Below are 15,391 nucleotides of genomic sequence, written 5' to 3'. Positions count from 1 at the left end.
TCAGCTAAATTTGTTGGTTTTCTAACATGGACTTGTTTCTTCAGCATTGTCCACACGTTTAAGTCAGGACTTTGGGAAGGCCATTCTAAAACCTTAATTCTAGCCTGAGTTAGCCATTCCTTTACCACTTTTGACATGTGTTTGGGGTCATTGTCCTGTTGGAACACCCAACTGCACCCAATACCCAACCAAGGCTGATGATTTTAGCTTGTCCTGAAGAATTTGGAGGTAATCCTCCTTTTTCATTGTCCCATTTACTCTCTGTAAAGCACCAGTTCAGAGCCAAACAGCTCAATTTTTGTTTCATCTGACCACAGAAATTTCCTCCAGAAGGTGTTATCTTTGTCCATGTGATGTCAGATGAAACAAAAAATGAGCTGTTTGGCCACAATACCCAGCAATATGTTTGGAGGAGAAAAGGTGAGGCCTTTAATCCCAGGAACACCACACCTACCGTCAAGCATGGTGGTGGTAGTAATATGCTTTGGGCCTGTTTTGCTGCCAATGGAACTGGTGCTTTACAGAGAGTAAGTGGGACAATTAAAAAGGAGGATTACCTCCAAATTCTTCAGGACAACCTAAAATCATCAGCCCGGAGGTTGGGTCTTGGGCGCAGTTGGGTGTTCCAACAGGACAATGACCCCAAACACACGTCAAAAGTGGCAAGGAATGGCTAAATCAGGCTGGAATTAAGGTTTTAGAATGGCCTTCCCAAAGTCCTGACTTAAACGTGTGGACAATGCTGAAGAAACAAGTCCATGTCAGAAAACCTACAAATTTAGCTAAACTGCACCAATTTTGTCAAGAGGAGTGGTCAAAAATTCAACCAGAAGCTTGTGGATGGCTACCAAAAGTGCCTTATTGCAGTGAAACTTGCCAAGGGACATGTAACCAAATATTAACATTGCTGTATGTATACTTTTGACCCAGCAGATTTGCGTCACATTTTCAATAGACCCATAATAAATTCATAAAAGAACCAAACTTCATGAATGTTTTTTGTGACCAACAAGTATGTGCTCCAATCACTCTATCACAAAAAAATAAGAGTTGTAGAAATGATTGGAAACTCAAGACAGCCATGACATTATGTTCTTTACAAGTGTATGTAAACTTTTGAACACGACTACATATATATATATATGTATATATATATATATATATATATATATATATATATATATATATATATATATATATATATATATATATATATATATATATATATATATATATATATATATATATATATATATATATATATATATATATATATATATATATATATATATATATATATATATATATATATATATATACAGTATATAATTTTAGGAATAAAAAGATGTCAGTTGATTACATGCAAACTTTTTGCGATGGTCAACACAGCTTTGCTGAGCTTTACACACTGTATTTTCTTCCATGTCAGCACTAGTGCTTGTCACAGGATAGGCTGTATCAGCACAGCCAGTCACCTGCAGTAGAATATCAAGATTGCAATCTGTTTGGCTGTCATAGTTTGGAAGAATGCCTGACATGGTTTGGACATACAGTAGCAACCATTACAGTAGTTGCAGATACAGTACAACTGTTTTTATTACACTTCACACCACATTAGGCCCACTCGCATGGTGACATCCAACATTGCTTGCTCAAATTTTACAGACCTGTGCTTGTCAGTCCCTGAATAGTGTGATTGTCGAGTAAACACCCGGGATGTGGTTTGGTATCGGTTAATTTTTGTCAAAAAGTCTGTGATCGCTATTGTCGATTAATGCCTTTTATTGCCGATCACAAACACCAATCCCCTCTGGCTGACGCTGCATTTATTTATTAGTCCCCCGGCAGCTAATTATGTGTCTCCAGACACCGTGTGGAGCTGTTCCCCTAAGCTAGGGGTCGACAACCCAAAATGTTGAAAGAGCCATATTGGACCAAAAATACAACAACAAAAAATCTGTCTAGAGCCGCAAAAAATTAAAAGCATGGTTTTTAATTTTAATAAGTGATATAATAAAGTCAACACATGATATAAGTGTCTATATTAGCTATATTAGCCTACTATCAAAATGACTATGTGTCGCAGGCTGACACAAATCTTCGTTGACAGAAATGTTGAAATGTAATATTTATTCTACCCATTTTTACAACATTGGAAAACATTAGTAAAATGGAGGCTTCTCAGAGGGTGAGATAACTCCTGGAAGTTACTGGCTTAGAATGGCCAAAGGTATAGATGTGTGTGTCCAAGTTAAAGGAAATGGTGGGCTGTCTTCTTTGAATGGATTTATAACAATCTTTGCAAGCTGGGTAACGTTTGCTGTGGTCTGGAACAACATGGCACACAAACAACTATCAGAAATGCAGCCAATATTACATACAGATAATGTGTCACGAGACATGCATATATAAATTAAATACACAGAGGACATAGGAAATTAAATGAGCTCAAATATACCTACGAGTGAGGCATAATGATGTAATACGTACATAAAGCTAGCCTAAATAGCATGTTAGCATCATTAGCTTGTAGTCATGCACTGACCAAATATGCTTGATGAGCACTCCACACAAGTCAATAACATCAACAAAGTTCACCTTTGTGCATTCACACACAGCATAAAACGTTTGGTGGACAAAATGAGACAAAGAAGGAGTGGCATAAAACATATCTTTTTCTGGCATCGTTGAAAAAAGTTATACATGTAAACAAACTACGGTGAGTTCAAGGACCTGCAAAATTAGTAGGACAAAACGGCGCTCGCCAAATTCTCTCATCAGAGAATCATGTTTAATACAAACAGTTGGATTTTTAACAATTAGGGAGGTTTGTGTCATGTTTGTCCTCCTACAGAAAATATATGAAAACAAAAAATATATTTATTCCCCCATCTTTTTCTATGTTCATACATTTTTGAAAAAGCTCCAGGGAGCCACTAGAGCAGCGCTAAGGAGCCGCAGGTTACAGACCCCCACCCTAAGCTAATAATAATCACATCCATTACGGAAAATAAACTGCATTTCTTAGTGTCTTTTGTCAAATCTTCTATTATCAGTATCATGTATCATTTTTTAAAAACTTGTTGTTGTTGTTGTTTTTGTTAATGTTAGGAAATAATTCCCTCGACACAGACTGACCTTGAGGGCAAGACCCAAAAGATTTTAAAGAATAGTAGATAGTAGTTTTTGCTTTTATTTTTATTGCGTAATATTGACTTAGTTTTATTCAAACAATCGCATCTAATAAAAGAGAACAAGTAACTAATTTAAATATAGTTTTTTTTTCATTGTTAAACCATAAATTAGAAAAGTTACAGTTAATACATGTGACCAGTGTCGGTATTGGTATCTGTCAAACTCACTCATGGATGATTGAAATCGGCAACATTAAACCCTGATTGGAACATCGCTAGTAAATACCATGTACAAAAACCAAAACTTGTAAATAAAAACAGAATACAATGATTTGCAAATCCTTTTCAACTTATATTCAATTTAATAGACTGCAAAGACAATATATTTGATGTTTGAACTGAGAAACTTAATTATTTTTGGGGAATAATAATTAACTTAGAATTTAATGGCAGCAACACATTGCAAAAAAGTTGGCACCGCTTTCTGGGTGTTGTTGATAAATGGCTTTCGGTTTGCATAGTAGAGTTTTAACTTGCACTTCCAGATGTAGCGACGAACTGTAGTTACTGACAGCGGTTTTCGGAAGTGTTCCTAAGCCCATGTGGTGATATCGTTTACACACTGATGTCGCTTTTCGATGCAGTACCGCCTGAGGGATCAAAGGTCCGTAATATCATCGCTTACGTGCAGTGATTTCTCCAGATTCTCTGAAACTTTTGATGATATTACGGACCGAAGATGGTGAAATCCCTAAATTCCTTGCAATAGCTCGTTGAGAAATGTTGTTCTTAAACTGTTCCACAATTTGCTCACGCATTTGTTCACAAAGTGGTGACCCTCACCCCATCCTTGTTTGTGAATGACTGAGCATTTCCTGGAAGCTGCTTTTATACCCAATCATGGCACCCACCTGTTCCCCTGTGGGATGTTCCAAATAAGTGTTTGATGAGCATTCCTCAACTTTCTCAGTCTTTTTTGCCACTTGTGCCAGCTTTATTGAAACATGTTCAATCAATCAGCTTTATTGTCCATTCTTACATGTACAAGACACATAAGAACTGAAATTACATTTTCGGCACAATCCCGCTAAGAGCAGACATACGTTACAGGGAGACAAGACGGGACCGCCAACGGATCAGCCTCACTTAGGCACTCCTCAAAAAGGTGGGAAAAAGGTGACATTGGGGGGAGGGGGGAAGTAAAAAAAAAAATATCAGTCTGAGGCTGGACCCTCAGGAATGGTCCAGACTGAGTCCGAGGAAAAAAACCTCACATAGCATGGCACACATAAACAAGGTACATTTAATCACAACAACTCGCAACAAAGTCATCCAACAGGACCTTGGAGGCCAGCAGCTGCTGTTGAGCGCTGCTCAGCCCCCACAACCCCGGAGGAATAAAGCAGTGGTGAAGACGTTGATTTGGGGAGGGGTATGTGCGTGCATGTATGCCCAATTAACTTGGGTGAGATGTTGGATTGTCTTTATGGGCCGAGGCCGGCCCCAAGAGTTCAAGAGTTCAAGAGTCCGACCCAGGTGCTTTTGAAGAAAAGGGAAAGGTCAAAAGCGTCCATCTTTGAGGAGTCCTCGGGGGAGTGTTTTCAAACAGCCTGTTCCTCAAGGCCATTCGAGGGAGTCAAATCGTAGATTAAGATGTTGTTTTTTTCTTCGAGCAGTCAAAACAATGACATTCCTGCTCTATATGCTGGCTCTGACAATTCCAATTTATTCTTTCTGTAACATCATCAAGATGGAATCTACCTTGCGATTCAAATCAGCAATCGCTCCAGTCTGTGATCCCACAGCACGACCCAATCCTTCCATTGCGTTGAACAGCCTGTTGGCCCCTTGAGTGGCTGCCATCGTCTTCCGAATTTGACGATACACCAGAGCAATGCCCAGCCCAATCAGCAAATGCCCTGCGATCACAGCTCCAAATAGGTAGATGTCTTCCACGTCCTCGATGGAAAGGACTGAGAGGCACATGATTCTCCAAGTATTCCAGGAGTCTCTCACGTACCCCGCAGCAATGGTTCCATCAGGGCAGCCAGGCTCCCCCGAACCTCTTTTCCTTGTCGAAAAGACTGTGTCAATTGCGTCGAGAGTCCAGTTGATCAAATTCATTTTGATGTTTAGATTTGAGGACAGCTCAAGAAAAGAGGCTTCAAAATAGTTCAGACAAGACAAAAAACAAAGAGAGCAAGCAGGGAAGGAGGGAGCGGAGAGAGATGCGACCGCCCTCACCAGTGGCAAGACAGAAAGTCTTGCCACTGTTGCAGGCATCAAATTCCAAATGAGCTTATATTTGCAAAAAATAACAACGTTTTTCAGTTCCAACGTTAAGTATCTTGTCTTTGCAGTCTATTCAATTGAATATAGGTTGAAACGGATTTGCAAATCATTGTATTCTGTTTTTATTTACCATTTACACAACGTGCCAACTTCACCGGTTTTGGGGTTTGTAGTTAATGTGTTTTTTTTGGAGCGTGAGCACTGCGCTGGGTGAGACATTTTTAGTGTCCAATTTCGGGGTTTGATATTAGAGCCATCATGTGATGTATTTGTCAGAAAAAACAATAGGGCAGGAAATACAAGAGCATGTTCATGAGTAGACTTTTTTTTTTGTTTACATCTCAGTAGTCAAATGAGATCACCAAATCAATACAAACAACCCTCAGTATAATTCTGGACAAGTGACAAGTTTGACCTTTTCATGAGAGGAGAGAACTAAATATAGCGTAATAATTAGATGATTTTATGTGCTTCTAGTTGATTAAAAAAAAAAAAGACTTCAATCACACCTTTATTATGCACTGATGCTACTTGACATGGTAATATAAAAGACTGGACCATCTCAACCTTTTGTTGTCTATTACTCTTTAAAAACAATGATTAACGTGAAAAAACATGTTTTTCATCTGTTCAAACTGTGAAAAATGGCATCACACACGGCTGCTATGGGAACCAGATTAGGATCTTTGGGGGTTATTAATCCATCTCTTTCTCCCCATCTACTCAGGGCTATTTACACTATTTTGCCAAAAGTATTTGGCCACCTGCCTTGACTCACATATGAACTTGAAGTGCCATCCCATTCCTAACCCATAGGGTTCAATATGATGCCGGTCCACCTTTTGCAGCTATTACAGTTTCAACTCTTCTGGGAAGGCTGTCCACAAGGTTGCGGAGTGTGTTTATAGGAATTTTCCACCATTCTTCCTAAAGCGCATTGGTGAGGTCACACACTGATGTTGGTGGAGAAGGCCTGGCTCTCAGTCTCCGTTCTAATTCATCCCAAAGGTGTTCTATCGGGTTCAGGTCAGGACTCTGTGCAGGCCAGTCAAGTTCACCCACACCAGACTCTGTCATCCATGTCTTTATGGACCTTGCTTTGTGCACTGGTGCTCAGTCATGTTGGCAGAGGAAGGGGCCCCCTCCAAACTGTTCCCACCAGGTTGGGAGCATGGAATTGTCCAACATTCAAGATTCAAGATTCAAGATGCTTTATTATTGTCCATTCTTTGACATGTACAAGAAACATAAGAACTGAAATTTCATTTTCGGCACAGTCCCACTAAGAGCAGACATATGTTACAGGGAGACAAGACGCGACCGCCAACGGATCAGCCACTTATGGCGCTCCTTAAAAAAGGTGGGAAAAAAGTGATATTGGGAAAGGGGGGAAGAGTAAAAAATATCAGTCTAAGGCTGGACCCTCGGGAGGGGGTCCAGACTGAGTCCAAGGGAAAAAAACCTCACATAGCGTAGCACACATAAACATGTTACATATAATCACAACAACTCGCAACAGAGGGGGCTTGGGGGGGGGGTTTGGGGCCCTGGAGGCCGGCCTGCTGCTATAAAGCACTACTAGCCATCCATAACCCCGGAATTAAGCAGTGGTGAAGGCGTTGGTTGAGGAAGGGGCGGGTGCGTGCATGTATGCCCAATTAACTTGGGTGTGATGTTGATATGTTTTTTGTGGACTGGGGCCGATCTCAAAGTTTGACACCAGCTGTTGTTGAGAAAAAGGGAAGTCAAAAGCGTCCATCGTTGAGGTGTCCTCGGGGGTGTTTTTCAGAACAGCCTGTTCCTAATAGCGTCATTCGAGGGAGTCAAATCGTAGATTAGGATGTTGTTTTCCTCGAGCAGTCAAAAACAATGACTTGCCTGCTCTATTTGTCCAAATTCAATTAAATTCTCCTTCTCAGCAAACTTCTCCATGATGTGATCCATCTTGCGATTCAGTTCAGAAATCGCCCCAGTCTGTGTTCCCACAGCCCGGCCCAATCCTTCCATTGCGACAAACAGCCGTTGGGCTCCTTGAGTGGCTGCCATCGTCTTCCGAATTTGACGATACACCAGCGCAATGCCCAGCCCAATCAACAGGTTCCCCTGCGATCACGGTTCCAAATAAGTAGATGTCTTCCACGTCCTCGATGGAAAGGACTGAGAGGCACATGATTCTCCATTTATCCCAGGAGTCTCTCACGTACCCCGCAGCAATGGTTCCATCAGGGCAGCTAGGCTCCCCCGAACCTCTTTTCCTTGTCGAAAAGACTTTGTCAATTGCGTCGAGAGTCCAGCTGATCATATCCATGTTTGATGTTTAGATTTGAGGACAGCGCAAAGAAAGAGGCTTCAAAAAAGTTCAGACAAGACAAAAACGAAGAGAGAAAGCAGGGAAGGAGGGAGCAGAGAAAAATGCGTCACTAGAGGCAAGACAGAAAGATACATGTTTTGGTATCCTGGAGCATTGAAAGTTCCTTTCACTGGAACTAAGAGGCTAAGCCCAACTCCTGAAAAACAACCCCACACCATAATTCCTCCTCCACCAAATTTCACACTAGGTACAATGCAGTCTGAAATGCACCGTTCTTCTGGCAACCTCCAAACCCAGACACGCTGGCAATCACTGAGGTCCTGAGAGCGGCCCATTTTTTCACAAATGTTTGTAGAAACAGTCTCCATGCCTAAGTGCTTGATTTTATACACCTGTGGCCGGGACAAGTGATTAGAACACCTGATTCTGATCATTTGGATGGGTGGCCAAATACTTTTAGCAATTTAGTGTATCTTTGTGTCTCTCCTAACATTTTCGTCATCTGTTCACTCTTATACCTCTCCGTCCCTACTGCTCGGTGTCTCGCTCCCTGTGTCCCTCTTTCCCGGTGCTGCTCTATATTTAAAAGGGCCTGTTCAGCCCGAGTTATTCTTGCAGCTGCTGGGGAGAGAAGTGATAAAAGTTTAATGGTAGAAAAAAAGGGTCTGCGGTACATTGGGTACACAGCGGCACTGCCAGATTCCCCGTGTAGGCAGAAGGGAAAGAAGGAGGAGGGGGCAAAGTGAGGGGCTATTAGAGCAAACAACCCATTGTGAGGTAGAGGGGCGCAGGTCTGGAGGTGGGCTCGGGGACGGGGTGTTGTCGATCAGTAAGAGGCGGTAACGAGGGATTTGAAAGCTCGCACAGACAGGAAGGACGGAGGGAATTCATGTAGAAACGGAGGAAATAATGGTTGACTAAACAGGAAACAGGAGGACAACAAGAACTGTTTCTTTTAGTGTTTTCAAAGTCAGAAGACCTGAGGGAAGGTACAGCGGCTTGAAGAAATAAAGAACATTACATTTTTGCACCTGATAAGTTCAGTTACTTTATGTTTAAAGGCAAAATGGCTTGATTGTTTGTTTCTACAGCGAGCAGAAAACACAAAGTATAAAAATCTAGTGAAATGGATGAAAAAGACTCACATGATCTTCCTTAGACATTCATGCTACAGTACTTTCAAGCTACAATAAAGCATATTTTGTAAGAGTTTAGGATGATTTTTAATTCCACCAGTACACTACAATAATACTCAGTGAAGCATAGCCCTCCACCAAGGCACAACAGTCCTACACCTCAACGAATAAATGCATTTACCAATTTGCAGCAGGTTTTATGATTTATATACATAACTAGTACATATACATTCACTGTACAAACATACATACACACATACTGTACATATACATTCACTGTACAAACATACATATACACATACTGTACATATACAAGTACATATACATACATACACTCATGCATATAATCACGTTTCATCAAACATATATTAACGTTGCCCTAGGGCGGGGGTCGGCAACCCGCGGCTCTAGAGCTGCATCTTTAGCCCCGCCCTAGTGGCTCTCTGGAGCTTTTTAAAAAATGTATGAAAAATGGAAAAAGATGAGGGAAAACATTTATTTTTTTGTTTTAGTATGGTTTCTGTAGGATGAAACAAACCTCCCTAATTGTTAGGAATCCCACTGTTTATATTAAACATCCTTCAGTACAGTACGTGGACCCCCGGCTTAAACAAGTTGAAAAACGTATTCGGGTGTTACCATTTAGTGGTCAATTGTACGGAATATGTACTGTACTGTGCAATCTACTAATAAAAGTTTCAATCAATCAGTCAATCAATCAGTGATTACAGACTATTTGGCGAGAGCCGTTTTGTCCTACTAATTTTGGCGATCCTTGAACTCACCGTAGTTTATTTACATCAGGGGTCACCAACCTTTTTGAAACCAAGAGCTACTTCTTGGGTACTGATTAATGCGAAGGGCTACCAGTTTGATACACACTTAAATAAATTGCCAGAAATAGCCAATTTGCTCAATTTACCTGTAACTCTAGGTTATTATTAATAATTAATTATATTTACACTTAATTGAACGGTTTAAAAGAGGAGAAAACACGAAAAAAATAACAATTAAATTTTGAAACATAGTTTATTTTCAATTTCGACTCTTTAAAATTCAAAATTCAACCAAAAAAAAAGAAGAGAAAAACTTAAAAAAATAATTCATGAAACATCATTAGTAATTTTTCCTGATTAAGATTCATTTTAGAATTTTGATGACATGTTTTAAATAGGTTTAAAATCCAATCTACACTTTGTTAGAATATATAACAAATTGGACCAAGCTATATTTCTAACAGAGACAAATCATTATTTCTTCTAGATTTTCCAGAACAAAAATTTTAAAAGAAATTCAAAAGACTTTGAAATAAGATTTAAATTTGATTCTACAGATTTTTTAGATTTGCCAGAATAATTTTTTTGAATTTTAATCATAATAAGTTTGAAGAAATATTTCACAAATATTCTTCGTCGAAAAAACAGAAGCTAAAATGAAGAATTAAATTAAAATGTATTTATTATTCTTTACAATGAAAAAAATAAATTTACTTGAACATTGATTTAAATTGTCAGGAAAGAAGAGGAAGGAATTTAAAAGGTAAAAAGGTATATGTGTTTAAAAATCCTAAAATCATTTTTAAGGTTGTATTTTTTCTCTAAAATTGTCTTTCTGAAAGTTATAAGAAGCAAAGTGAAAAAAATAATGAATTTATTTAAACAAGTGAAGACCAAGTCTTTAAAATATTTTCTTGGATTTTCAAATTCTATTTGAGTTTTGTCTCTCTTAGAATTAAAAATGTTGGGCAAAGCGAGACCAGCTTGCTAGTAAATAAATAAAATTTAAAAAAATAGAGGCAGCTCACTGGTAAGTGCTGCTATTTGAGCTATTTTTAGAACAGGCCGGCGGGCTACTCATCTGGTCCTTACGGGCTACCTGGTGCCCACGGGCACCCCGTTGGTGACCCCTGATTTACATGTACAACTGTCTCCGACTTTCTAAGACGTGTTTTATGCCACTTCTTTTTTTATCTCTGTTTGTCCACCAAACTTGTAATGTTGTGCGTGAAGGCACAAAGGTGAGTTTTGTTGATGTTATTGACTTGTGTGGAGTGCTAATCGGGCGTATTTGGTCACTGCATTAATGCAAGCTAATCGATGCTAACATGCTATTTAGGCTAGCTGTATGTACATATTGCATCATTATGCCTGTTTCCTTTAAATACCTGTAATTCAATTTACATTTGTATGTAATATTGGCTGCATTTGTGATAGTTGTTTGTGTGCCATTATATACCACAGCAAACGTTACCCAACTTGCAACGATTGTAATACATCTATTAGAAGAAGACAGTCTGCCATTTCCTTTAACTTGGACACACACATCTATACCTTTGGCATTTCTAAGCCAGTCATTTCCAGGAGTTATCTCACCCTCTGAGAAGCCTCCCTTTGACTAATGATTTTGAATGTTGTAAAAATGTGTAGAATAAATATTACATTTCGACATTTCTGTCACCAGAGATTTGCGTCAGCGTATGGCACATAGTAATTTTGATAGTAGGCTAATATAGCTAATATAGACACTAACATCATGTGTTGCCTTCATTATAACACTTTAAATTTTTTGCGGCTCCAGACAGATTTTTTTTTTGTATTTTCGGTCCAATTTGGGTCTTTCAAATTGTTGGGTTGCCGACCCCTGCCTTAGGGGAAACTGGGTAACACGTGGCACACTGACAAAGCTTAACCTATTTATACTATAACAATCTACAAGGTTGATATGGTTGGCTTCTCTTTCTTCCCCTCCATTTATCTGCTTTATTTTGTATTTCAAGTTATCATTGCATATATGTATTGTTGCATTTGAAACAATTGTATTGTTGATAATAGAGGTAAATTATTGTTATTATTCATTATCAATAGTGCTATTTCTATTGGTATTTGTATTGCTCCATTTGTAGTGTAGTAATGTTCTTGTAATTTCTGTATTATTATTTATTTCTCTAACTGCTTATTTGCTATCACTTTTACCATCATATTTGTACATATACTATTTGCTGATGTTGTTGTTGTGTTTGCTGTTGTTGTTGTCTCTCTGTCTTATCCCCCTCTAGTCCTCGCAATTTCCCCCTCTGTCTTCCTTGTTTCTCTTTCTATCCCCTCCTGCTCCGGCCCGGCTGCACCAAATAATAATATAAATCCATTTAATAAAGTCAAATACAAATAAGGCAACAAGAGAAGTATCCCACACTTCTCTTTTGTAAAGTACACTTGTACAGTTGATATGGGCATCTACATCAACTATATGATTTGCCTGAGTAGCTGGACAGGACACAAATAAATAAATACAAATTTAAAAAAAGATTTATTTAATGCAAAATTAAGTTGAAATGTATGCAATTGTATTAAGTAAAGAAAGAGGGAACACAATTCAATTAACAGGTGCATTCATGGCTCATCTCAAAGGCAGCGGGGACGACATCAAAACGAGGGAGACTAGACTAGCCGTATAATGCTTTTTTTTTTTTTACAAGAAGCAAGTCCAGGGTCTCTATCAACTATGTAGACTGTGTACTTAGTTCCTGAGGTCCCAAATATTGCTGTCCTAAATCTATTAACATTTTTTGCGCACTTACCAAAAATGACAATTATAATATTTATCCGCTTTTTCATGTGCTTCAACTTGTTTTGTTTTGTTTAGGTAAATTTAGCGCACAACTATAGCGTGTACTAGGGCTGGGCGATATGGCCTTTTATTAATATCTCAATATTTTTGGACCATGTCACGATACACGATATATATCGCAATATTTTGCCTTAGCCTTGAATGAACACTTGATGCATATAATCACAGCAGTATGATGATTCTATGTGTCTACATTAAAACATTCTTGTTCATACCGCATTAATATATGCTCATTTTAAACTTTCATGCAGAGAGGGAAATCAAAACTAAGTCAATTTACCAAAACTGTATTTATTAAACAGTTATTAAGCAGTGGCACAAACATTCATGCCATTTCCAAAACAGAAAGTGCAAGATTGTCAGAGACATTTTAAAACAAGCTATTAGTACACTTTTGTGCATGATGTCACTAAGATGACATATCAAAACAACACTAAATTAAAGTGCACTTTTTGTACAGAACGCCACTACAATAGTTAAAAAAATAAAGTGCACTTTTGTGCATGATGTCACACAAGATATGTCAATAACTGTCGGCGGTCTCGTCTTGAGTTCTTATATGTCTTGTGCATGTTAAGAATTGACAATAAACCATTTTGAATCTTGAATAAAAATGAGCTGCATAATAGGAACTCAAATAGTACATGTCCTTCGTTCTGTGGTAGGTTCCTGCGGACTTTATCTCCTTCTATTGTTGATTTTTTTTCATACGGTGTTGATCTGGAAATTGTTGCTTCGGCATTTTGTGGGTGTGGCACCGAACGGAGATGATGACATTCAGTTTCAAGCACTCTTCATTCTCTAGCGGGTGACTTTTCAAATTAGCAGTACTGCTACTTTTGTAGCAATGCTTTTGCCGCATAATTGTTCAACATATTCCCGCTCGAAGCCAAACCACCGCCAGACGATGGGCCCGTGCGGTTTTCTTGGGAGTTAATTCTTCCTCCATTTGTTACCAGATTCGCACCTTCTCTCTCTTGTATTACCACTCGCAACGCACCGTTAGCATCACAGCTAATGTTACCCAAGTAGCTACCTCTCTGCTCGGGGAGCAGAGAGGTAACTATTATCAATGAGAAACCTTGAAGGGGACCCCAAATGTGGGGAGCCCCCCTTGGGCAACTGGTGCAATGGACGTTGAGTGGATTTAGTTAATAGTGTGAGAATCCAGTCCATAGTGGGGCCGTCAGGGGATCATTTTGAGTGGAGACAAGTCAGCAGCACAGAGACGTCCCCAAGTGATGCACAAATGGGAAGTCCACCCCGGTTCCCATCTGTGGTCACCTAATAACTTCTCCACGCAGGAGAGGGGGGCCGCAGAGCAAAAAAGAGACGGCAGATCAACTGGTCTAAAAGGGGGGTCTATTTAAAGCAGGGGTCGGGAACCTTTTTGACTGAGAGAGCCATGAAAGGCAAATATTTTAAAACGTATTTCCGTGAGAGCCATATAATATTTTTTTTACACTGAATACAACTAAATGTGTGCATTTTTAAGTAAGACCAACATTTTTTGGGTATAATAAGTCTCTTATTATTTTTAATAACATTGTTATTCTGATGCTAACCAATAATAAATAAAATACTTATTATCATTAATGCAACTTCTTGAACAGGTGCGGTAGAAAACGGATGGATGGATTAAAATGCATGACAATGTTTTATATTTTGAACGTTATTTTAACACTGTGATCAACGTTCCCTCTAAGGTGCGCGCCTGTACAATTGCGCACTGCTCGAGCGTCCTCTGCGCACGGCAAATCTATGCCACGCACAAAATCGAATACAAAAATAAGCGCATAACAATTTTCGACACGACACGGACACCACTGAAAAAACAGTTTTCGTCATCATTGTTCAAATATTGTAACGTCTGTCGAGACACTTTGAGGACATGAATTCCATCCATCACTTTACTGAGCAAAACTCTTTATTGTCGGCCATAAACACATCACCAAAACATTAGTAAAAAAATTATATCTTGCAAAAGTGGTCATTCTCTGCAGTACAAACCAGACCAAAAGCAACTTTGTTATATCAACAGCAGCCGCTCGCTCTTTCTCACTTGCGCCAACACATGCACATATGGCACTTAGCCAGTGATGCGTTTGCAGCCACACAAAAAGTTGGACAACTCCAACTCCACACATAAAGTGTAATTACAGGTCATTACACTATGATTTACCAATCAAATCTGTGCTTATTCTAGTGTCATTTATTAGGAATCTTAATTTATAAATATTAATCATGAAATGCTGTTAGTATAAATAAATGATAAATGGGTTATACTTGTATAGCGCTTTTCTACCTTCAAGGTACTCAAAGCGCTTTGACAGTATTTCCACATTTACCCATTCACACACACATTCACACGCTGATGGCGGGAGCTGCCATGCAAGGCGCTAACCAGCAGCCATCAGAGGCAAAGGGTGAAGTGTCTTGCCCAAGGACACAACGGATGTGACTAGGAAGGTAGAAGGTGGGAATTGAACCCCAGTAACCAGCAACACTCCGATTGCTGGCACAGCCACTCTACCAACTTCGCCACGCCGTCCCCGTATATTAAATAAATACTAATAAAAATATATATTTTTATTAACAGGAAGTTGCAGGAATGTACACACGATCCCCTGCTTACATCTCATTGTGCAACATGTGAATGTTTTAATGGGAACTAAATGCAATGTCTGAAAGGGGTACACATTATTTCCAAAGCAGGACCTCCACCCAGACAAACAATACAAGTACACAGTTCATGAAAAACAATATGTTTTGTTATTGTCATTGTAAGTGGGCCTAAACACTTATATTAGAAAATAACCTCATGGAAATGACTGCTGTCATTTGATTATAATAATAAGAGAATGTTGTCTGTCTATCTGTGTTGGCCCTGC

General features: G+C 39.1%; 1 protein-coding gene across 15 annotated transcripts in view; it reads left to right on the top strand.

The window, feature by feature from the left end:
- Positions 1-15,391, top strand: part of cacna1aa (calcium channel, voltage-dependent, P/Q type, alpha 1A subunit, a) — a 212,350-nt gene that overhangs the window by 34,098 nt on the left and 162,861 nt on the right. The window lies entirely within an intron of this gene.

This window comes from Entelurus aequoreus, linkage group LG25 (genome assembly GCF_033978785.1).
Source record: "Entelurus aequoreus isolate RoL-2023_Sb linkage group LG25, RoL_Eaeq_v1.1, whole genome shotgun sequence".
Lineage (NCBI taxonomy): Eukaryota > Metazoa > Chordata > Actinopteri > Syngnathiformes > Syngnathidae > Entelurus > Entelurus aequoreus.
This window is presented reverse-complemented; position numbering and strand designations above follow the sequence as displayed.